General features: G+C 33.7%; 1 pseudogene; it reads right to left on the reverse strand.

Annotated features, from left to right (window-relative positions):
* Window positions 1–1,346: 1,346 nt before the first annotated feature.
* LOC105115429 (uncharacterized) lies at window positions 1,347–5,372 on the reverse strand (annotated as a pseudogene).
* Window positions 5,373–26,204: the final 20,832 nt, after the last annotated feature.

The raw sequence follows: 26,204 nt of genomic DNA on the forward strand, positions 1-26,204 counted from the left end.
TTATCCTAAACAAATCATTGATTTATTTCATTGAAATCATAAACAAAATCAATTCTTTTAAAACCTCATTTAAGAAGAATGGGTTCTCTTGTAAAAAAAACATTTGAAAGATCAGATTGTTGAGCCATTGAGATCATGCATGGGCTTTTTGGTGAGGTATATGCAAAGAGAATTTCCTGGCCAAAACTTCATTTCATTTGATTTTGATTGGATGAAATACATCATACATAATACTTTTTCACAGAATCAGAGTTCACGGGCCTAGGTAAATCATCTCCATCCATCCTAGTTAACAACATAGCCCCTCCGGAGAAAGCTTTCTTCACTACATATGGGCCTTCATAGTTTGGTGTCCACTTGCTTCGGTCTTCACTTGGTAGTGGTAAGATTTTTTTAAGTACAAGATCACCCTCTTTGAATTCTCTTGGTCAGACTTTCCGGTCATATGCTTTGGCCATCCTTCTTTGGTATAGCTGGTGATGACAAATTGCAGCTAACCTCTTCTCACTTATCATGTTTAGCTGCTCATATCTCACTTTAGCCCATTCAGCTTCTTCTAGTTCAGATTCTATTAGTACTCTCAAAGATGGAATTTCTACTTCCAAAGGCATCACCGCCTCCATCCCAAATACTAGTGAATAAGGTGTAGCTCCAGTAGATGTTCTTACTGCTGTGCGATATGCATGTAGAGCAAAAGGAAGCATCTCATTCCAATTCTTGTAAGTGACTACCATCTTCTGGATAATCTTCTTGATATTCTTGTTTGCAGCTTCGACAGCACCATTCATCTTTGGTCTGTAGGGAGATGAGTTTGAATGTTTAATCTTCCACTTCACGCACAATTCTGTGATCATTTTTCCATTAAAATTCTGGGCATTGTCGGTCACTATCTTCTCAGGTGAACCATACCGACAGATCAAATCTTTCTCAATAAAACTCTTTACCACCTTTTGAGTTACATGGGCATAAGAGCTGGCCTCCACCCACTTTGTGAAGTAATCAATGGCTACTAAGATAAATTGATGCTTGTTGCTGGCTTTTGGGTTGATTGGCCCAATCACATCTATTCCCCACATTGCAAATGGCCATGGTGATGTCATATTAAATAGAGGAGCTGGAGGTGCATTTATCTTATCACTATACACTTGACATTTATGACATTTCCTGACATAATTGATGCAATCTTTCTCCATGGTCATCCAGAAATACCCAGATCGTTGTAATTGTCTAGCCATCATATGCCCACTTGCATGAGTTGCACAAATTCCTTCATGAATTTCTTGCAATGCTACCTTAGCTTCGATTTCATCTAGACATCTCAGTAAAGTCCCATTGAATGACCTTTTGTATAGAATTTCTCCATCCAGGTAAAATTCCAGAGCTAACCTTCTCAAGGTCTTCATATCTGCTTTGGATGCCCCCAAGGGATACTCTTGATATTGGATAAACTACTTGATGTCATAAAACCATGGGTTCCCATCTATTTCTCCTTCAACTGAACAACAATGAGCTGGAAAATTTCTAATCTCAATGCAGATTGGTTGTACTCTCACTCCGTAATCAGTTTTGGCCATAGAAGCTAAGGTTGCCAAAGCATCAGCAAACTGGTTTTTGTCTCTTCCCATATGGGTAAAATCTATCTCATCAAAGCCCTCAGTCAGTTTCGAGAGATATTGTTGATATGGTATCAATTTTTCCTCCTTGGTCTGCCATTCGCCTTTCACTTGACAGATTATTAACATTGAATCCCCATAGACATCAAGCTTCTTTATTTTCATCTCCAAAGCAGCTTCTAATCCAAGGATACAAGCCTCATATTCAACAGTATTGTTAGTGCATTCAAATTGTAGTTTGACTGAGACGGGATATTGCTTCTTGTCAGGTGAGATTATCACAGCGCCTGCTCCATTACCAGAAACATTCACTGCCCCATCAAAATACATGATCCACCAATCATTCTTTTCTTTGTCCTCTTCTACTATCAACACATCCTCATTCGGGAAGTCAAATTTCAAAGGCTCATAGTCATTGATAGCATTATCTGCTAGATGATCAGCAATTACACTTCCTTTTACAGATTTTCTTGTCTTGTATACAATGTCATACTCAGCCAACATCACTTGCCATCTTGCTATTCGGCTTGACAAGTAGGGTTTCTCAAAGATGTATTTAAGAGGATCCATTTTTGAGATCAACCAGGTGGTATAATACAACATATATTGTCGAAGACGCTTCGTACTCCATACAAGAGCACAACATAGCTTCTCAGTCACAGTATATCTGGATTCACAATCTGTAAACTTCTTACTCAGATAATAGATAGCTTGCTCCTTTCTTCCAGACTCATCATGTTGTCCCAACACACAACCCATTGCTACCTCAGTTACTGTCAAATACAAGATCAAAGGTCTTCCAGGCACAGGGGGCACGAGTAAAGGTGGATTCTGTAAGTATTGCTTTATTTTATCAAAAGCCTCTTGACAATCTTTGTCCCATATACCAGGGTTCTTTTTCCGAAGTAATCGAAAAATTGGCTCACATGTTGTTGTTAATTGAGATATGAATCGAGCAATGTAATTCAAACGTCCTAAGAAACCTCTTACTTCTTTCTTAGTCTTAGGAACTGTCATAGCCTGAATTGCTTTCACTTTATCAGGATCGACCTCTATTCCTTTATTGCTTATCACAAATCCTAGCAACTTTCCAGACTTTACCCCAAACGAGCATTTTGAAGGATTCAGCTTCAACTGATACTTTCTTAGTCTTTCAAACAATTTTCTTAGAACCTGAACATGATCTTCTTCATTCTTAGACTTGGCAATCATATCATCCACATACACTTCAATCTCTTTATGCATCATATCATGGAAAAGTGTCACCATTGCCCTTTGATACGTGGCTCCAGCATTCTTCAACCCAAATGGCATCACTTTGTAGCAGAATGTTCCCCATGGTGTGATAAAAGTGGTCTTCTCTTTATCCTCTTCAGCCATTTTAATCTGGTTATAACCGGAAAATCCATCCATAAAGGAGTAAGTTGAACTCCTAGCAGCATTGTCTACCAGGACATCTATGTGAGGCAAAGGAAAATCATCCTTCGGACTGGCTTTGTTTAGATCCCTGAAATCTACACATACTCTGATTTTGTTATCTTTTTTTGGTACCACCACTATATTAGATACCCATTGAGGGTATTTAATAACTTCTAGAAAACCGGCATCCCACTGCTTCTCTATCTCTGCCTTGACTTTGAGCACAATATCTGGACGAGTTCTTCTTAATTTCTGCTTAACAGGTTTACATCCTTCTATCAAAGGTAATCTGTGTACTATAATATCAATGTCTAAACCAGGCATATCTGTATAAGACTAGGCAAACACATCGATATACTCTTGTAGTAATGAGGTTAAACTGCATCTTTCTTCTATAGTGATCAGATTTCCAATCTTTAACTCTCTTTTATCTTGCTCAGTGCCTACATTTATCACCTCTAGTTCTTCCTTCGCAGGTTTCCAAGCATGCTCCGACTGTTCTACCTGTCTAGCAAACTCCTCATCCCATTCTTCTTCATCCATTGCAATCTCATCCTTATCAAAGTTTGGCCATTCATTTTCAATGCAATATGTTTGTGGATTTATGGAGGATTCACTTTCAGAATTCTTCTTGAAAACAATTGGGGCTTCTTCTATCTCCCAATTCTGGAATACTTCTTCAACTGAAAGCTTTTGCACAAAGGCGTTGGTAGGAGCTTCTTCTAGAGCATGGACAGTTAACTGAGGTAACAATTCATCTTCTCTTATTGTTCTTGTCCCATCATCACAGTTCCAGCCTTTCTCTTCACCTTCTTCTACATTGTTGATATCCATAACAGCAGGTTCTTGTCCCAAGACTTCCATCATGTTCACCCCTTTACCACTTGTAGCATGATTGGGTAAAGGGTTGGAATTCACATTCGGTGCATCTTCGAAAGTTATCCATCCAGCTTTTATCAATTGCAGAAGCTTGTTTTTGAATGCATTGCAGCTTTCAATGTTATGCCCAGCAATGCCAGCATGATACTCACATGTCATATCAGGCTTATACCAATTTGGGTATGGAGGTTGTAGTGGGGTTAAGGGAACAGGGGCCACTTGCCCAATACTCAACAACTTCGAATACATTTCTCCCAAGGGAAGTGGTAATGGTGGCAACCGTTCTTGGGTTCTTTGAAAATTCCTTCTTGGAGGATTAACAATCTGGTTACTTTGTTGGTTATTTGGTTGACTTTGTTGGTTGGTAGGGAAAGGTTTAGTGAAGTTTACATTTGCAACTTGTTGGGTAGGTATTTGGAAGTTATAGTGATGGTAATTTTTCTTATTACCCTTGTACCCTCCTTCCACATTGTTTACCTCAAACTCCTTCTTTTTCCCGATAAAGCCTTTCTTCTCAGTAGGCTCTAACATTCTCCCCATTCTTATTGCTTGTTCTATCCTCTCAGCAATAGTTACAGCATCATAAAAGTGCTGAGCTGAACTACCCACTAGGTGTTCAAAGTAAGGAGATTTAAAAGTGTTGGTAAACAGAGTGACCATTTCTTTTTCTAACAAAGAGGGTTGCACATGAGATGCTTTTTCACGCCATCTCAAAGCGTATTCTCTTACAGTCTCTTTGTTGCCCTTCTCCATGACTAACAAGCTTGACCTGTCCGGGGCTACCTCCATGTTGAATTTGTATTGCTCCACAAAAGCTTTGACCAAATCTTTCCACTTTCTGATCTTAGTATTATCTAGTCTTGTATACCAACTTAATGCTGATCCAGAAAGACTGTCTTGAAAGAAATGGATGAGAAGTTTCTCATCATTCACCACTTCTGCCATCTTATTACAATAAGATTTAAGATGAGTGAGTGGGCATTCAGTTCCCGTATACTTGATAAATTCTGGTACCCTAAATTCTTTGGGTACAGCTACATTTGGGACTAAACACATCTCTGCAGCATGAACGGGATCATATAAGTCTGCCCCTTCGACTGCTCTCAATCTTTCTTCTAGAGCGGTCAATTTGTCATAATCAACAGGTTTAGAGTATCTCATCCTATGTGAGTCATCAGTTGTCAAGTTTATGATCGGCACTTGTGCTGGTGGAACATTGGCAGTGAACTGCTGTTCAGATGAAGAAGGATTTGCCCCTAGATTTTGAGAAGTGAACACGAAAGGAGCTACTGGAGTAGATATAGATGGAGTTGCAACCGTTGGCTGAGTAGAGGTATCTTCTCCAGACTTGGATACTAGGGCCTGCTCGAGTAGACTTGTAAGTCTTGCGATATCAGTTTTCATGCTTTCCATCTCCCTTTGATAGTGAGCCTCTAGATGTGCTCTTTCTTCGTTCTCCATTATCTTTCTTCGAAGTCGAGTGTAATGAATTTTATGGTCTTTTGGGGGACCTATATTTCAGCCTGAATGAATGCAATAAAAATGAATGAAATGTGCAAATGGATGCAAAATGCCATATGCATGATGCATGCTTGTTATTTGTTTCAGGCTTTCTTTTAACTTATGATGAGGAATAGACCAGATCAGATTCTCTTAAGAATAGTTCTCACTGAGGACTCCAAACCTACAGGAACTTGAACTGATTGAGGGAAGAAATTTGTTGCCTTAATTTTGATCTGGTCAAAAATTCCTCAATAAATTTGGTTTTTTTTTTCATCTCACACTTCCTATAAGGATCGGTGGAGATATAATGAGAATATGGAATGCATATGAAAATGTATGTTAATGCATTGATATTTATTTGTGTCTTATATCCTACTTGATAGGATTTAACTCATAAGGTTTGGCTTAGTTTATTCTATCCTTAAAGAAATTATTTGGTTCTTAGATTGCCCGAATTACTTGTGAAGTAATCAGCCTCTTAACCTTATGCAACATGAGTATGGGAGAAAATTCCACAATACCCGTTACATAGGGTGAGTTACAATCCAAGCGAAAGTCCAAATGAGCATCAGTGGACATAAGTCACACTTGCCACTTGAATCTTTCTTTTCTAATCTTAAAAAGGACGAAGCTCGGGTCCAGAGCTTTTATGGGCTCATCGTGAAGTGTGTGAGTACACAAATAAATATCATGCATGCATATGGCAATATGAAAAATTAAAAAGAATTACAGTAATAAATAATGTAAACAAAATAAATGCCAGAAATAAATAACATATAAGAAAAAGCATATGAAAAGCAAACACAAGTAGTTGGTTCAACCCTAATTCCCCAGTGGAGTCGCCATTCTGTCGCTACACGACATCGGGCGACGGCTCCACTCCTTTTTTTTGTTTGTTTTTTTTAAAAACAAAAGGAATTTAATTTTTATTTGATTGGGGGAAATAAAGATTTTATTTGGAGTCGCCATCTAGTAATTTGAGGGAACTAGAAATCCAAAATTAGACACTGGTCCTAGAGATTCGGATACTGGGTTAGTTATGATTAAGGGAAGGTAGACACCACCCTTAAAACATCCTTTCAGAGAAAGGTTACCTTTACTTATGTGTTTTTCTTATTTTGATTCAAATGCTATTATATTTTGAGCTTATTTGTAAATTTTTAACATATTTAACGTCGGTCCCTAAAAATAGGAGACGCGTTAAAAATGACATCAGTCCCTAAAATTAGGAGACTTTGTCTAAAATGTCGACGTTTATCCCTAAAAAGGAGAGTTACGTCTGATTTACCAAAATAAATAATAATGGACATAATCCATATTTGGTATTTAATTTTTTTTGACATCGGTCCTTTTCTGTAAATAAAAGAGACGTGTCGACAAAATTTATTTTATAAAATAAAAATTATTTTGATATCATTCACAAATAGATATATCAATTCTTGAAAATTAGATTTTTGACCTATGAATAGTGATATGATAAAATGGGTGTTAAACCCGCGTCGTTATTTATTTTGGTTTTCTTTTGTTTTTTTTTTCACATGCAAAAATTTACAAGTATTTATATATAAAAATATCAAAAAATACCATAAAAAATTACCTGAGTACCCCTGTATAGGTAAAAGACTGAAATACCCTCGAATTTATCGAAAATGCCACTGGCGGCGCGTGTGGCTCACGCGCGGTTACTGTTGACGCGCGGTTACTGTTGACGAGCGAAATTTTCCGGCGAGGTTCCGGCCAAAAGATAGTCGATTCTGGTAGATCTGAGGACGAGGATTCTGATGGTGGTGGTCCCGTTGGCCGTTGATGGCTGAGGAGGGAGAATTGACGACTTGAAGGTCGATTGGCCGATGTCGGTCGCGGCCTTTGTCCGGCCAAAATCGCCGGTTCAAAAGTATAAAACAGCCTGGGTTTTGCTCAGGAGGAGGCGATGCACGTTTCTGTGGTGGTTTCACGGCTTGAACCGGCCGGAAATGGGAGATCGACGGAGAGAGAGATAATCGCCGGCGAGAGGAGAGAGAAGCTCTGGGTTGTGCTACGGTGTGGACGAGTGTATGGTGCGCTCGTGCGTCTGAAGGCTGTCAACCGCTGGATCTCGGATGAACAGATCATGCGGTTGTGATTCGTTTGATCTTCAAGTGATCGGACGGTCAGAAGTGAATGGTCTGAGATCTGGTGTATCGCCATGTACCGAGCCCTCGGTACACCGGCTGACGTGGCGCAACCAGATCGAAGGGAAGATTATTTGAGCGGTGGAGATTGATTTGGGTTTTAAATCTGGTGTGGTAAAGCCTATTGTATCCTACGAAATCAAAGGCTCAGATCTAAATACTATTAAATCTAACGGTTGGGATATTTTTGGTATTTTTCAATTTATTAAAAAAAATTTAATATCTTACTAGGGTACAGAAAAAGTATAAGAAAAATGAATAGTAATAACCCGAAATAGTAATTCCGAATTCAGAATTGAAATTGAGAATCAATTTTTTATCCTTTTCCTTTTTTTTTTCCGCTGTGTCTTGAATTCATTGGCTATTTATAGCCAATGAATTCAGACAACAATTCACGGATCGTTAAGATTTTCAACTTCCACCGATTACTATTTGTCTTATTATATATAATAATATAATAATACTAAATAATAATAATATTTATTTATAGGGGTAAAAATTAAAAATTCAAATCAGTATTATAAAAAGTTTTTCATCCGCTAAAAATTAATTTTAAATTACAAAAAAAAACTTTTTTATACGGGTATCAACTCAGTCGACCGGGTTTTTTGACCAAAAATACCAATTTTGACCCGAAACAGCCCGAAACTCATTTTTCATTCCGGTCGACATGGTGGGACCCGTATTGACCCGGTGGACTCGGTTTTGATCGAAAATGACGGTTGACTCGAGAAAATATATTTTAAACTCTTTTTTTCTTTTTTTTTATTATATTTTTTTGTCATGAATAATAAGATAAAATAACATTCCAAAAAATTTTAGTGAATCCAAAATTGGGTTACAACATGTTGTACCAAGTGTTATACAACATAAATCAAGATTAGTCATTTAACAAGCAAAGTATTAAAGAGTGAACAAGATAACAAATATAAAACATGTTAGTATCAAACATTAAAGTCCATATTAAGTTTACATTATACTTATTCATACACCATTAGTGTAACCTTTTCACCTTGACATAACTAACTTAGCTAGACATAATGAAAGAAAGCAAAATAGATAAACAAAATAAGAACATAAAAGTTAACTAAGTAAAGGAAAGGAAATGAAAGGCATAAACTTAATATTAATGAAAACAAAGCATAAAAAATACAAAGAGAGAAAGGAAGAGCATGATCTTGATCTGGAAACCAAGATGCCTAAATGTATGGCAAATGCCTCCTTTTATAGGCCAAAATTGGGAACTATTGATTTGATGACTAATTGATAAGTGGGTGGCCAACTTTTGACTTAGTGACAATCCTTATCTTCTCTTGTCTGCCCAAAACATCATTGATAACGTCAAAATTGGAGCCAGTTGCAAACATGAAAGTTGTAGGCAATTGTCTCAGCTTTCTTGTGTAAAACATTCAGCTCATTTGGACTTCTAGAACTCCAGATATGGCCAAAATACCGAACAGTGCTCGGGCTGGAAGACAGATTCGGGCTTCTTTGTTGTTGCTACAATTTGGACTTGATAATGGCCTTGTTAGATCTTGGGCTCCATATGAAAGTTGTAGGCCTATGTCTTACCTTTCCATCCATATAAATTGGACCTAAATCTGAGATATATAGCTCTAGATATGACCCAATTACCGAATAGTGTTCCGGTTTGGATTGCACCGACATCTCTTTTCTAAGTTTGGTCATCTCTTTATCCTTGCAATTTAAGTTCTTAAAGTCATCAATCAATCCTTTCATTTATGTGATAGACCTGCATTTAAAATGAACATTTACCACAAATTAAAGGTATCTTATATTATTAGATATATTATTATAAAACATGCTTTGGTTAAGGAGTTATTGATACTTCAAGTGCAAAATGATGATATAAAACCATGATAAAAATGCACTTTTAAGTACTAATCATGGAGCACCCTAAATGCCCGCTCCACATCCTTTCTTGCAGACTCTTGCTTGCTTGTAAAATATTTTCTCTTTGCTTATAATGGCCTTGAGATTGTCTTAACAAAGGTTGACCAATTATGATAAATCTTATCTGCTAAATAGTATCCCATTGTATATTCATGCCCATTAATTATATAATTGACAAAAGCAGTTCGACCTTTAGCAAGTATGGCGAAGATAAGTGACCGATCAAGAACATTAATATCATTTAATGATCCAGGCATTCCAAAAAAGGCATACCATATCCAAAGATCATGTGAAGCCACTGCCTTTAGAATTATAGTTGGTTTATGACAATGACTAGTATATATCTCATGCCATGCAATTGAGCATTTCTTCCATTTTCAATGCATACAATCAATGCTCCCTAACATCCTTGGAACTCCACGTTGCTCTCCAATTGATAATAATCGATAAATATTAGCCTCGTTTGGTGCCCTTAGATACCAATCACCAAAAACTTTTACGATTGTTTTGACAAAAGCTCTAACACTTTCTATCGCAGTGATTTCTCCAATTCGAAGATATTTATCAGTAAGATTTGCAGGAATACTATATGCAAGTATTCTGTGAGCTGCAGTTACCTTTTAAAGGCAAGATAAATCAAGAACATTAAGAGCATCTATCCTTTGTTTGAAATATGCATTATGAGTTTTCATTGCATTTGCAATCCGAAGAAAAAGGTGACGACTCATCCTAAATCTTCTTTGAAATTGACTTTCAGTGAATTTAGGATTTTCAGCAAAATAATCATTATATAACCTTAACTCACCTTTCTTTCTATTATGATTGACAATGTTGTGACCAAGAATAAAGCTATGATACTCTGTTCTCTGCCCTTGATTATTCGATTCTTCTTTAACAACCACAATGGTACCAACTTGAAAAGCGAACACAGGAGTGTTATCATCAAAATCAAAGGCATCATAAAAATTAAAATTAGATTTGAGAGAAGAAAATGATGAGAAAAAATGTTAAGGTATATGAGAATATTTATAGATGGATTATTTTTTCAAATTTTGAAATCTTAGAATGTTAGCTTTTAATTTTTGCCCATTTGAAATTTTAAAATTTAAAATATTGGTGGTTTTTTTCAAAGTTTGAATTTGAATTTACTTTTAAAAACTAAAATTTTAAGTGTAACATGTAAAATTAAAAATTAAAAATATTCATATAAATAAATTTTAAATTTAATTTTAAATTATATCTTTTAACTTTCATATTACTTCATTAATTTTATATTATTTTTATAAATTACTTATATTAATTATATAATTAATAACATCATAATTATATTATATATAAAATATCTAAATTAGTTATATAATTATATTAATAACATCATGATTTAACATGAAATATATTAAAATATAATTGGCTTTTCTGAATAGCTGTTTACCATTGGAATGCAAATAATCATTAAAAAGCTATTTTATCGATTTGGCTCTTTAATATAACATTTCCCATTGGAGATGCTCTGATGGCTTCCATGGGACCTATAATTACTAGGTTTTTGCTTAGTCTTGTTCATACCATTACACATATACAGGTGCTCGTGAGCTTCCTTAGTTTCGAAAGGATATGGCCTGTACTTGTGGGAATCTTCACTCCACTGCTCAAAACACTGCTTAGAGGTTTGTGTTCTCTAAAGTTGTCTGTTTTCTTCGTTTTTGATTCTGTTTTTAATTTATGGGTTTCATAAGTTAATTGAAAATTTGAAAAATGTGAGTGTCATTTGATAAAGTTTAGTGATTTAGAATGTGTTTATGTATAGTTGAAGGTAATTATATAGGTAGTTTCTAATTAATGCAGGTAATTAGTAATTTTAATTTGTTGTTGGCATTGTAGATCAAGAAAGAAGAAAAGAGTTGCAAGAGAAAAGGATTCAGGATATTCATCTGCGGGTACTTTTTTAATATATGAGAAATGTATAAGGACAACAACAACATAAAAAACTTAGAAAACTTAATTAGTGAAAATTAAAAATTACATATATAAATTAAAAATTCATAATTTATTTCTTTGAAAATATGGCTAATGAAGTCTTCCTCCCTAAAAGCTTACAAGACTTTTAAAAAGGTTATAAAAGCTTACAAGACTTTTAATTCATAATTTGACTTTTAAATATGGCTAATTTATTTCTTGAGATTTAGACTTTGACAGCAAATTGTTCATGATTACCTGTAGCATATTATGAGAGAACATCACCACGTTACAAAACTATTCCATCTAAAAGATTACTTCATGAGTGGTGATTGACACGACCAAGAGTTTGATGTCTTCTTCCAAGTGTAGAAGTGTCGAAGTAATAAATAACCCGACAAGACTGAGGTCGAACCCATAAATTAAAAACAGGATTGTATAAAATATAAATAACAATTATAAACAACAACAGTAGTAAAAACAACAACAATACTAATAACAATAGTAGTAGTAGTAGTTGTAGTAGTAATAGTAGTAGTAGTAGTAGTAGTAATAATAATAATAATAATAATAATAATAATAATAAAGAAGTTGATGTGAACTTTGAGATGGAGGATCAATATAAGAGTTAAACAATGATAACAACAAATGTCAAAGTTAGAGGATCCACTAATGGTATGTCAAACAAGTATAGCATAAACTCTTATTATTCAATTGGAAACTACACACAAAAGATGTTCCAATTAGATTATAAATTGTTAACATGATTATATTAGTTATCTTATTCGATTAATACTAATATTTATAAATATTGTCAGGCATTCATGATTATAACTTATGTTAACAACAAATCAAGTTCCTTTCATAGCTCAGGTGTTGGTTATACCATAAAGTATGGGCTATGAGAGTGCCAAGTATTTGTTGTACCAAGTGTTATACAACGTAAATCTAGATTAGTCATTTAACAAGCAAAGTATTAAAGAGTGAACAAGATAACAAATACAAAACATATTAGTATCAAACATTAAAGTCCATATTAAGTTTACACTTCCATATTAAGTTTACACTATACTTATTCTTACACTATTAGTGTAACCTTTTCACCTTGACATAATAAACTTAGCTTAACATAATGAAAGAAAGAAAAATAAATAAACAAAATAAGAACATAAATAAGATAAACGTTAACTAAGTAAAGGAAAGGAATTGAAAAGTATAAACTTGATATTAATGAAAGCAAAACTTAAGCATTACAAAAATACAAAGAGCGAAAGCAAGAGCATGATCTTGATCTGGAAACCAATATGCCTAAATGCATGGCAAATGCTTCCTTTTATAGGCCAAAATTGAAAACTATTGATTTGATGACTAATTGATGAGTGGGTGGCCAACTCTTGACTTTATGACAATTCTTATCTTCTCTTGTCTGCCCAAAATATCATTGATAATGTCAGAATTGGGCACTTGAAAACATGAAAGTTGTAGGAAATTGTCCCATCTTTCCAAGAAAAAAAAATGGAGGTCATTTGTACTCTTAAAATTCTAGATATGAGCCAAACGCTAAATAGTGTTTGGGCTGCAGGATAGATTCAGACTTCTTTCTTGTTGCTATAATTTGGACTTAAAAATGACCTTATTAAATCTTGGGCTCTGTGAAAGTTGTAGGCCTATGTCTTACCTTTCCATGTATATAAATTGGACCTAAATCTGAGACTTGTAGCTCCAGATATGACCCAGTAGACCTAATCTAATAGTTACAACTCTAGATATAACTTAATTACCGAACAGTGTTCCGGTTTCGACTACATTAGCATCTCTTTTCTAAGTTTGACCATCTCTTTGTCTTTTTAATTTCAGTTTTTAAACTCATCAATCAATTCTTTTATTTATGTGATAGGCCTGCATTTAAAATGAACATTTACCATAAATTAAAGGTATCTTATGTTATTAGATATGTTAGTATAAAATATGCTTTAGTTAAGGAGTTATTGATTCTTCAAGTGCAAAATGATGATATAAAACCTTAATAAAAATGCATTTTTAAGTACTAATCACACCCCCTCAACCAGCTTATTACTAGTTCCTAGTAATCAAAGCGTTATAAAAACAATTTGCAAATTCCACAAAGTAAGGTATTTATCATTCAACTTCCATTAATTTATTCGGATAAATAAACTCTCATTAAATTTATATATCTACTCAGTACTTCTTAAGTAAGATATTAATAAACCTTTCTTCTATGCTCAATAAATCAACACATAGTTATGGGGCTTTACTTGGAAGGAAACAAAATTTTTGTTCTAATGTTTAAGGTTAACTTCCTTGGGTTGAGATTTTTTTATTTTATTTTTTAAAAAATATATATACATGTAACTTAAAACACAAAGCATCTTTAACTCATGTAACGAGCTTTTGGCTACTAACTCCCAAACCAATTGGTCTTAGGGTATTAGGTGTTGAGACACTTTTACGAGCTTAGTAAATCGGGTTACAGATACTGACACGTAGATAGTACAATGTTTGATTTCCTTAAGCTTTTCTCCTCAACCCATGTAATAAGCATTGGGCTAATAGCTCTCAAGTCAGTTGACTTTAGTGTATTAGGTATTAAAACACTCGTTCAGACTTAATTGCTTAGGCTAAGAGGGCTATAAAACCAAACTTATCTATTTTTTTATTATCATTTTTTTTGCTATTTTTTTTGTTTTTTTTCAAATTATATACTATCCCTTTCCCATAGTTGTTACCTTTAACAAAAGAACATAAATAATGTAATAATCTAATATGGAACCCACAATCATATGTTAAAGTTCGTGTGTGAAAATTAAGATTTAAAAATATATGTTAAATGAGCATGTAAATAGAATTAAGTGATAGCAATATGAGAGTTTGTAAACCTGAATATTTCAAGAAGTATTATGATAGACCTTGTTAAGAATGGTTACTAAGATGCGTCTCAAGAGTCACTTTAATAAAAGAGCTCCTTTACTCTGCCATCATAGTAACAACAATTTTGTATATGTTTTATGAAATAGAAAACACAGTTAGTTATTTTTTTTGTTAACTGTTACCCTTTCCCCCAACCAAAACGAGAAATTATCCTCAATGTTCTAAGGTAGAAAGATAGAGTATAGAATACATCACCTGAAACACCGAACACTAACAAACTTGAAACACACTTAAAAAAATATAAAAAATAACAAAACACAAATATTATACTATTAATAAAAACAAAAGACATAATTTTTTACAAACTAAGACTCAAATCACAGTTGTGATTGTGGCTCACATCTTTCCTTGGTTTTACGTCTAAGAAAGACTCATCATTTTTCTTATAAGGTTCAAGAGTGGGTTTTATAATAACCTTACCACTGCAAAAAGTAGTGACTGATTTGACTTGATCTATGTGTTGGCTTCCGGAACTACTTGCATTTGCATTGTATTGGCCCTTAGAATTTTTTTGTGGTTGAGATGGAAACCTACCTTTCTCTTGAAAACTAAGAGCGGATATCAATTCTGCAAGAGTATCTTTGAAATATGTCATACTTTGAGCAAGTTGAGTATTGATTGTCTCTTGCTTTTCAATAAATGCAAGTAATGTTTCCTTAAGATTTTTTCTAAAAGGTGAAGCATAAGGAGGTGCATATCCATAAAAATTTTAGAAATTAAGGTGTTCTTGAAACAGTGGTTGTGAAGTTTGTCCATTGTTCTTATCACTCTTTCAATTGAAATTTAGGTGATTTCTCCAACTAGGATTGTTTGTTTGCGAGTATGGGTTCTGATTGAGTCTTTGAAAACTATTTAAAACATAGGCTTATTCATAGAGATATTTTTTAAAAGAAGGCAAAGTTGGACAGTCATTGGTTGAGTGTTTATTTGTTTCACATATTTGACACGTAATTTTTTCAACATATTTTAATTGACCACGTTTTTTCAATTCTAGTGCCTCGACTTTTCTAGTTAAAGATGCAAACTTGGCTTGGAATTCATGATCTTCCCTAAAGTTTTACATACCTCCACTAGATGTATGAGGATAAGTTTTACTCGGTGCTTTATAAGTACCCGCGGTGTCCTAATTTTGAGCATTTTCAACTAACAAGTCTAAGTACTTCATTGCTTCATTAGGGTCTTTATCTTTAAAATTTTTATTGCACATCAATTCAATCATTTGCCTATCTCTAGGTGTTAACCCTTTATAAAAATGTGAAACCAATCTCCATGTTTCAAAACCATGATGAGGGCAAGTATTAAGCAAGTCTCGATACCTATCCCAACATTGGTAAAATGTTTCTCTTGGTGTTTGAGTGAAAATGATGATTTGTCTTTTGAAAGAGTTTGTTCTATGAGATGGGAAAAACTTCTTTAAAAATTATTGTTGCATTTAATCCCAAACATGAATGGATCCTGGCTTAAGATTTTATAGCCATATTTTTGTTTTATTTTTTAATGAAAAAGGAAAAAGCTTTAATCTGATAGTGTTCATGCTATAATTTAAGTTATTATAGATGTTACAGACCTCCTTAAATTTTCTTAAATGCAGGTATGGATTTTTCAAATCTAAGCCATGAAAAGAAGGTAAAAGTTAAATAATGCCTAGCTTAAAATTAAAATGAGATGCATCAGGAGAAAAAAACTATGCATGATGGTGCATTTTTTCTTGTGGGATTCATGTGGTCTCTAAGTGTTCTAACACGGTTATTCTCATTATGAAGTGATTGCGTATCTTTTTCGACTATATTTTTTGAAAATGATGAGGATACCTTACAAAGTCTACCACTTATGTATGTAACCACACTCTCATATACGTGTAGGAATAGAATAAAAGGAAGAAGAAAATAAAATAAGAAGAAACAAGAGAAAAAAAAAATGAAGTTATATACAAGAAAAGTGAAACGAGAAAATAAAATAAATACTATAATTTATATAAGAACTTACCTCTCTTCCAATGGCGCCAAAAACTTGACACAACCAAGAGTTTGATGTCTTCTCCTAAGTGTAGGAGTGTTGAAGTAATAAATAACCCAGCAAGACCAGAGTCGAACCATAGGGAGGTTAATTGTATAAATTATAAACAACAATAATAGTAATAAGAACAACAACAACAATACTAATAGTAGTAGTAGTAGTAGTAGTAGTAGTAGTAAAAGAAGAAGAAGAAGTTGATGAGAACTTTGAGATGGAGGATCAATATAAGGGTTAAACAATGATAACAACAAATGTCAAAGTTAGAGGATCCACTAATAGCATGCCAAACAAGTATAGCATAAACTCTTATTATTCAATTAGAAACCACACACAAAGGATGTTCCAATCAGATTATAAATTGTTAACATGATTACATTAGTTATCTTATTCGATTAATGCTAATACTTGTAAATATTGTCAAGCATTCATGATTATAACTTATGTTAACAACAAATCAAGTTCCTTTCATAGCTCAGGCGTTAGTTATACCATATAGTATGAGCTATGAGAATGTCAAGTATTTGTTGTACCAAGTATTATACAATATAAATCTAGATTAGTCATTTAACAAGTAAAGTATTAAAGAGTGAACAAGATAACAAGTACAAAACATCTTAGTATCAAATATTAAAGTCCATATTAAGTTTACACTATACTTATTCTTACACCATTAGTGTAACCTTTTCACCTTAACATAATAAACTTAGCTCAACATAATGAAAGAAAGAAAAATAAATAAACAAAATAAGAACATAAATAAGATAAAAGTTAACTAAGTAAAAGAAAGGAATTGCAAGGCATAAACTTGATATTAATGAAAGCAAAACTTAAGCATTACAAAAAATACAAAGAGAGAAAGCAAGAGCATGATCTTGATCTGAAAACAAGATGCCTAAATGCATGACAAATGCTTTCTTTTGTAGGCCAAAATAGGAGACTATTGATTTGATGACTAATTGATGAGAGGGTAGCCAACTCTTGACTTGGTGACAATTCTTATCTTCTCTTGTTTGCCCAAAATATCATTGATAATGTCAGAATTAGGCACTTGAAAACATGAAAGTTGTAGGAAATTGTCTCATCTTTCCAAGAAAAAAAAATGGAGGTCATTTGTACTCTTAAAACTCTAGATATGAGCCAAATGCTAAACAGTGTTTGGGCTGCAGGATAGATTCAGACTTCTTTCTTGTTGCTATAATTTGAACTTAAAAATGGCCTTATTAAATCTTGGGCTCTGTGAAAGTTGTAGGCCTATGTCTTACCTTTCCATGTATATAAAGTAGACCTAAATATGAGATCTACAGCTCTAGATAGAGTAGACCTAATCTAATAGTTACAACTCTAGATATAACTTAATTACCGAACAGTGTTCCGGTTTCGACTACATTAGCATCTCTTTTCTAAGTTTGACCATCTCTTTGTCTTTTTAATTTCAGTTTTTAAACTCATCAATCAATTCTTTTATTTATGTGATAGGCCTGCATTTAAAATGAACATTTACCATAAATTAAAGGTATCTTATATTATTAGATATGTTAGTATAAAACATGATTTAATTAAGGAGTTATTAATACTTCAAGTGCAAAATGATGATATAAAAAACCTTGATAAAAATACACTTTTAAATACTAATCAGTGACTATCATAAAAAATATGAGTTTTAGTCCTGTTCTGAACAATGAAATCTATTAGGGTGTCTTGTAGCTGTTATCTAATAGAGAGTTTAAGTACTGTAATTGGTAGACCACTTCAAGATGACTAAGGTGGTAGTGATTACTGAATAATATTTCAAAATAGTCATGAGAATTAATGCTGCTGTTATTCCTCAAATTCTTTATTCTCTAGAGCATCACAAGGATGTATAATTTTGTTTGCCTGCACATTCGTATGACCTTCTCTTTGTATTCTTCTTTACTTTTTAATATGCTCAGGACATGAAAGTAGTGGCAGGAAAAGGGCATTGTACCATCACAGTTATTGCGAGAAAGATGTAATGGGGAAGGTCCATATTAAATGTGCTGAGTGCCTTGATTTTGGCCTATGTGCAGAGTGCTTCTCTATAGGAGTTGAGGTTGGACCTCATAAAAGTAATCACCCTTACAGGGTTATGGTCAGTTCTTCTCCTTCTAACTAACTTATCATCTTACACTGTTTTGTTCATTATTCTTCCTTTAATGTGGCACTAAGCTCGTCCCTGTATCAGTGTAGGAGCCTTGCTGGTCTGTTTGAAGAAATATGATGGGAATTTTGGCTTTTCTTTTTCATCTCTGTTTAAAATTTCATAATTGTACCATACTAAACTATTCTTTCTTGTGTCATCAAACAGTCATTTTTGTATCGCATTCGTTTCTTCATAGTTTAATAGTTCGAGTACCTACATGGACTTGATTCCTACATGACATAGTGTTCAAACTATAACGTCAAAATGCTGACAACATTTTTTTTTTCATTTTCATTTCTATCTTCCTCTCGTTTTCCCCCTTGACTAGAATGCAGATGAAGAAATGCTACTTCTAGAGGTGTTTTGAGCATTTTTTATATGTTTAGATGGAAGTTTTAGTCTTCACTGCAATGTTTGTTATTCCATATGTAGGGAATTGAAATATACGTATTAGGGAACTGGATGGGAGTGGCTGATCATGTTAGTGTTAGGAATTGTTATTTTGTGGCAATACTACTTCCACTTAGTGGAAGCTTATTTAGTGTCACTATTTGTGTCATGTTTTATGGCTTTTGTCCCTCTATTTGTGCCATAATTTATGGTCTATTGTCTGCCATGAATTGCTTATAAATAGAGGTATTATTTAATAGCAAAAGATGAGAGAGATTGAGAACAAGAATAAAGAAGAGATATGGGTTGCTATTGTAGTAGTTTTGCTGCCATTGCAGTAGTTGCAAGTGCAACAATGAGAGATGGGAGTTACGTAGAGTGAATGTGATCCTCCTTCTCCATGTATATGTATTGTATCCTTTCTTTATCTCTAATAATATAGACCTCTCCTATAGATGTAGGTGACTCATTGAACCACTTTAAATATTATGTATCAATGTGCTTAGCCTCCAATGGGCAACTATCAAAACATCACCGGTTGGAATCCCTAATAATTGTTATCAAAGCATTTGGTTTAAAGTGGTGTTTGATTTTTGCTAAAAAATAAAAGTTTTTCAAAATGTGTTTTGACCTTACCACTATGTAGAGGAAGAAGAGAGAAGCACACTAGTGAAAATGGCGTAAAATCAAACATTGAACATGGCCACATGGGCTCGTACACACCTACGAGGAGGCTACCCACGCTCGCCGACACGTGTTCTTTGCTTGAATGGGTTGACCTAACCCGAATACCACACGACCCACCCACGTGACTGACTTGGATAAGGATGATGTCATCATGACATAATCATGGCATTAACATGCATAGCTGGCATGTCATGTGAGCGATTAGTCAGCTGACACGTTAGCATAGTGGGACCTACCTACTCGTCATCAGCGTGAGCTCAACCACGAGCTGAGAGATAGGATCCAGTATGACTAATCCTACGTGCAACTGAATCTGAGATTGAATCTGGGTTGCTCATTAGGCTAGAATTATTTTAATCAAATCTTAGCCTTCTAAAATGTGATTTGGATGATTTCATATTTGTTTCCAGCTAATTTGATCATTCTAGATGGAATGGTATAGTCTAATTATTGAGATTTGGATCAAAAAGTGGTGGTGGTGAATTAACAAAAGAGATTACCCGATTAGGAAGCATCTAAAGGTCATCATTATAGTCAATGAAGATGAAGAAGAAGAAATCACACATGTTTACCTAATTACATATACTGAACTACTAAGTGGGGAGATTTTTTAGTTGCCTTGAAGGAAGAAAAACTTAGAACATTCTGGATATCTAATCATGTGGACAATTATAGGTGTAGATTGGAAATTGATGAAAACCAATCTTGATAAATCTAAGCATCGGTAATCTCCTCAGATGTTAAGAAATCAAGTATAAAACCAGATTACTTGTAAAGGAAAGCCACAACAAAGCTAGCAAATGGTTGATATACGAAAGGACAGTACGATGGATAGATATGGCTTAAGAAGTTCTATCTAAGAGATTGAGTTTTAAGCAGGATAGTAGAAATCCTTCCAATCTTTCTTGGGAACTTGCTTAGTTGAAGGATTATCCATACGATACTATTTTTATATATGTAATAGTTTGTAATGAAATGGTTGAAGACTAGCAGGATGATGACACAAAAGGAATAATTGGGTTCTGTATAACCAAGGATCTAATGAAAAAGTGATTTCTCAAAAGAAGTAAGATTCAGTGACTGTAATTTCTAGAGGGGAGAATTGATGAAAACCTTTATAATAGAAGAGAAATACAGTAAGAGGATAAATATTGGCACCCTATTTTGACTTGGATAGGTGTTGTGATAGGATAAGCTGTTGTCAAGCATAAAAATAAAAAATATAGAGAAATTTAAAGAACAAAAATTACATGAGGGCACACGGAGATTGTACAAGAGTACCTGTAGGATCCAATGAGGTACTATAATGAGACAATAGGTGTAAGGAGAATAAGAGTTCTCAGATGAAGCTCAGAGTAGAGACAGTGTGTGAAGGTTGTACAACATGAAGTCTTTTGTGCTCTTATTGAAAACAACATATAAGGACCTTTTCAATGCATGCAAGGATGGAAAGATGAACTGTTGCAAAGACACCTAATTGAGAGGATGCAAACGCCTGTGATAAAAGGTGATCGCCTATAATAAAAGGCAAAGACACCAAAAAGAGTTGGTGTAGGTGGAGCTGTCAAGTGCGATGATGAAAGGCACAGAAACTTCAAACATAGGAAATGAGATGGAAGATTGCGATGAATGTACCGCAACTCTTTTTTTTTTATATGATTAGTGACAATAATCTCTCTCATAGTCCATATGGTGGTAAAGAATCTTGGAGTCATTGGAATCATCCCCAATTAAGGAGGTATAATAATCCTTACCTGTTTGAAAGTTTCAAAGATTTCAGAGTTGTGATTAAGTTTTCTTTGTTTGGTCATGGTATGAGAAAATGGAAGTGCTGACGGGGAATTAGTCTTTTCTTTGTAATGTTCAACTTCAACCTCTTTTTTACCCTCGAAGATTAACTCATCATCTTTCTAACAAGGTTCAAGAGTGGGTTTTTCAATAACCTTACCACTGTGAAGAGTGATGACTGATTTGACTTGATCTATGTGATGGCTTCCAAAACTACTTGTATTTGCATTGTATTGCCCCTTGAGATTTTATTATGGTTGAGATGGAAACTTATCTTTCTCTTGAAAACTCAGAGTAGATGTGAATTTTGCAAGAGCATCTTTTAGACCTGTCATGGTTTGAGTATTTTGAGTATTGATTGTCGCCTGCTTTTCAATGAATGCATGCAATGTTTCCTCAAGATTTCTTCTAGGAGATGTAGCATAAGGAGGTGCATATCCATGAGAATTTTGGAAATTATAGTTTGCTTAATTGAAGGATTATCCATACGGTACTATTTTTATATATGTAACAGTTTGTAATGAAATGGTTGAAGACTAGCAGGATGATGACACAAAAGGAATAGTTGGGTTTCGTATGACCAAGGATCTGATGAAGTGGTGATTTCTCAAAAGAAGTAAGATTCAGTGATTGTAATTTCTAGAGGGGAGAATTGATAAAGACCCTGATAACAGAAGAGAAATACAGTAAGAGGATAAATATTGGCATCCTATTTTGACTTGGATAGGTGTTGTGATAGGATAAGCTGTTGTCAAACATAAAAATAAAGAATATAGAGAAATTTAAAGAACAAAAATTACATGAGAGCACACGGAGATTGTACAAGAGTACCCGTAGGATCTAATGAGGTACTGTAATGAGACAACAGGTGCAAGAAGAAGAAGAGTTCCTAGATGAAGCTTAGAGTAGAGACAGTGTGTGAAGGTTGTACAACATGAAGTCTTTTGTGCTCTAATTGAAACCAACATGCAAGGACCTTTTCAATGCATGCAAGGATGGAAAGATGAACTATTGCAAAGGCACCTAATTGAGAGAATGCAAACTCCTGTGATAAAAGGTGATCGCCTATAATAAAAGACGAAGACACCAAAAAGAGTTGGTGTAGGTGAAGCTGTCAAGTATGATGATGAAAGACATAGAAGCTTCAAACATAGGAAATGAGATGGAAGATTGCGATGAATATACCACAACTTTCTCTTTCTATATGATCAATGATAATAATCTCTCTCATAGTCCATAGGCGGTAGAGAATCTTGTAGTCATTGGATTCATCCCCGATAAAGGAGGTATATTAATCCTTACCTGTTTGAAAGTTTCAAAGATTTCAAAGTTGTGATTGATTTTTCTTTGTTTGTTCATGGCATGATGAAATGAAAGTGCTGGCGGGGAATCAGTTTTTACTTTGTAATGTTTAGCTTCAACCCCTTTTGTGATTAACTCATCATCTTTCTCACAAGGTTCAAGAGTAAGTTTTTCAATAACCTTACCACTACGAAGAGTGATGACTGATTTGACTTGATCCATGTAATGACTTCTAGAACTACTTGTATTTGCATTGTATTAGCCCTTGAGATTTTACTATGGTTGAGATGGAAACTTACCTTTCTCTTGAAAACTGAGAGTAGATATGAATTTTACAAGAGTATCTTTTAGATCTACTATGGTTTGAGTATTTTGAGTGTTGATTGTCTCTTGGTTTTCAATGAATGCATGCAATGTTTCCTCAAGATTTCTTCTAGGAGGTGGAGCATAAGGAGGTGCATATCCATGAGAATTTTGAAAATTATGGTTTGCTTGAAACGATGGCTGTGAAGTCTATACATTGTTGTTACCACTTTTCCAACTGAAATTTGGGTGATTTCTCCAATCAGGGTTGTATGTTTACGAGTATGGGTTATGACTAGGCTTTTGAAAACTATTTAAAGCATGAGCTTGTTCATAGAGACATTTCTTAAAAGAAGACAAAGTTGGACAATCATTGGTTAAATGTTGATTGATTTCATAGATTTGACGTATAATGTCTTGAACATATTTTAATTGACCACTCTTTTTTAATTCTAGTGCCTCAACTAGCTAAATATGCAAATTTAGCTTGGAGGTCATGATCTTCCCTAAGGTTGTACATACCTCCACTATATGTATGAGGTTGAGTCTTACCTGGTGCCTTATAAGTACTTGTAGTGTCCCAATTTTAAGCATTTTCAGCTAGTAAGTCTAGGTAATTCATTACTTCATTAGGGTCTTTATTTTTAAAAGTTTCATTACATATCAATTCCACAATTTGTCTATCTTTAGGTGTTAACCCTTCATAAAAATATGAAACCAATCTCCATGTTTCAAAACCATGATGAGGGCAAGTATTAAGCAAGTCCCGATACCTATCCCAACATTGGTAAAATGTTTCTCTTGGTTTTTGAGTGAAAGTGGTGATTTGTCTTTTGAAAGAGTTTGTTCTGTGAGATGGAAAAACAATTTTAAAAAATTATTGTTGCATTTAATCCCAAGAATGAATGGATCTTGACCTAAGATATTATAGCCATGTTTTTGCTTTATTTTTTAATAAAAAAGGAAAAATATTTAATCTGATGGTGTTCATGCTACAATTTAAGTCATTATAGGTGTTGCAAACTTCTTTAAATTCTCTCAAATGCAAGTATGAATTTTCTAGATCTAAGCCATAAAAAAAAGGTAGAAGTTGAATAATACCTGACTTAAAATTAAAGTGAGATGCATTAAGAGGGAAAATTATGCATGAGTGTGCACTTGTTCTTGTAGGATTCATGTGGTCTTTAAGTGTTCTAACTCGGTTATTCTCATTATAAAGTGACTAGTTATCTTCTTCGGCTATTTTTTCTGAAAATGATAAAGATATCCTACAAATTTTACCACTTAATATACATGACCAAACTCTCATACACGCGTAGGAAGAAAATAAAAGGAGGAAGGAAATAAAAGAAGAATGAAACAAAACAAAAGAAACAAAAGTTAGATACAAAAAAAAGTGAAAAATGAAAATAAAATAAATATTATAATTTATACAAGAATTTACCTCCCCGGTAATGGCGCTAAAAACTTGACACGATCAAAGAGTTGATGTCTTATTCGAAGTGCAGGAGTGTCAAATGTAATAAATAACCCGGCAAGACCAGAGTCGAACCACATGGAAGTTAACTATATAAATTATAAATAATAATAATAAGAAGAACAACAACAATAACAACAACAATAATGATGATGGTGGTGAAGATGAGTTAAAGAGGACTTTGAGATGTAAAATTAATGTGAAGATTATATAATGATAAAAATAAACGTTAAGGTTAGAGGATACACTAATAATATTAGAGATAAGTAAAGTATAAACTCTTTGTAAATTATCAACATGATCATATTAATCATCTTATTTATGTAACACCATACTTATAAATTTGATCAAGTATTCATGATGCTAACTTATGTTGACAACAAATCAAGTTCCTCTCATAATAACGATATTGGTTGAATACTATGAAGGATCAAGTATTTAATGTATCAAGTGTTATACAACACAAATCTAAATTAACCATTTAACAAGCAAGGTATTAAGAATTAATAAGATAAAAATGATAAGACATGTTAATAGTAAGTTGTTTAGGATATAAGCATTGAAATTTATATTGAGTTTATATTATACTTATCCTAACACCATTAGTGAAACCTTTTCACCTTGATATAATTAACTTAGCTAGATATTATGAAGAAGAAAAACTTAAATAAACAATATAAGAACATAAACATAATATAAGTTAACTAAGTATAGAAAAAGAAATGAAAAGCATAAACAAGAGATTAATAAAAGCAAAACTTAAGCATTACAAAAATATAAAGAGAGAGAGCAAGAACATGATCTTGATATGAAAAACAAGATGCCTAAATGAATGGCAAATGCCTCTTTTTATAGGTTAAAATTCAAAACAATTCATTTGGTAATTGATAATTGATGTAGTGGCCAACTATTGATTAGTGGACTTGGTGGACAACAACACTTAAGCACTTTGGCTGGATAAATTGACATTGATGCAATCAAAATTTGACAAAGTGTTCTTTATGAAAGTTGTTGGAAATTGTCTTTTCCTTCCACCTACTATATTTTAGATTATTTAGAGCACTACAGCTCAAGATATGTCTAAAATACGTCTAAAATACTGAGCAGTACTGTTGGTGGACGTGGTGGAGAGTCTTCATGCTCTTGTCTGGATGAAATGTCATTTCTACCATTCGAATTGGAGTTGGTCTTCTACATGAAAGTTGTTGAAAATTATCTTTTCCTTCCACCTGCCAAATTTCAGATCATTTGGACTTCTAGAACTCCAGTTATGGATAAAACACTGAGCAGTGTTTGGGTTGGATTATAGGACAGATTTTGACTTCTCTTTTGTGGCCAAACTTTGAATTTGAAATGATAAATTTGGGTCTGTCCATACCCATGAAAGTTGTAGGCTTATTTCTTATCTTTCCAACCATATAAATTAATCCGAAATCTAAGATCTATAGCTCTAGATATGATCCAATGACTAAACAGTGTTCGAATTTGAATTAAATCGGCATCTCTTTCTTAAGCTTAGCCTTTTGTCCTTTCACTTCCAATAGTTAATCACAACAATCGATCCTTTGAATTGTGAGAATACCTATATTTAAAATGAGCATTTACTATAAATTAAAGATATCTTATATTATCAGACTTGGTGTTATAAAACATGTTCTAATTAAGGAGTTATTGAT

Source organism: Populus euphratica, unplaced genomic scaffold (genome assembly GCF_000495115.2).
Source record: "Populus euphratica unplaced genomic scaffold, PopEup_1.0 scaffold696.1, whole genome shotgun sequence".
In the NCBI taxonomy this organism is placed as follows: domain Eukaryota; kingdom Viridiplantae; phylum Streptophyta; class Magnoliopsida; order Malpighiales; family Salicaceae; genus Populus; species Populus euphratica.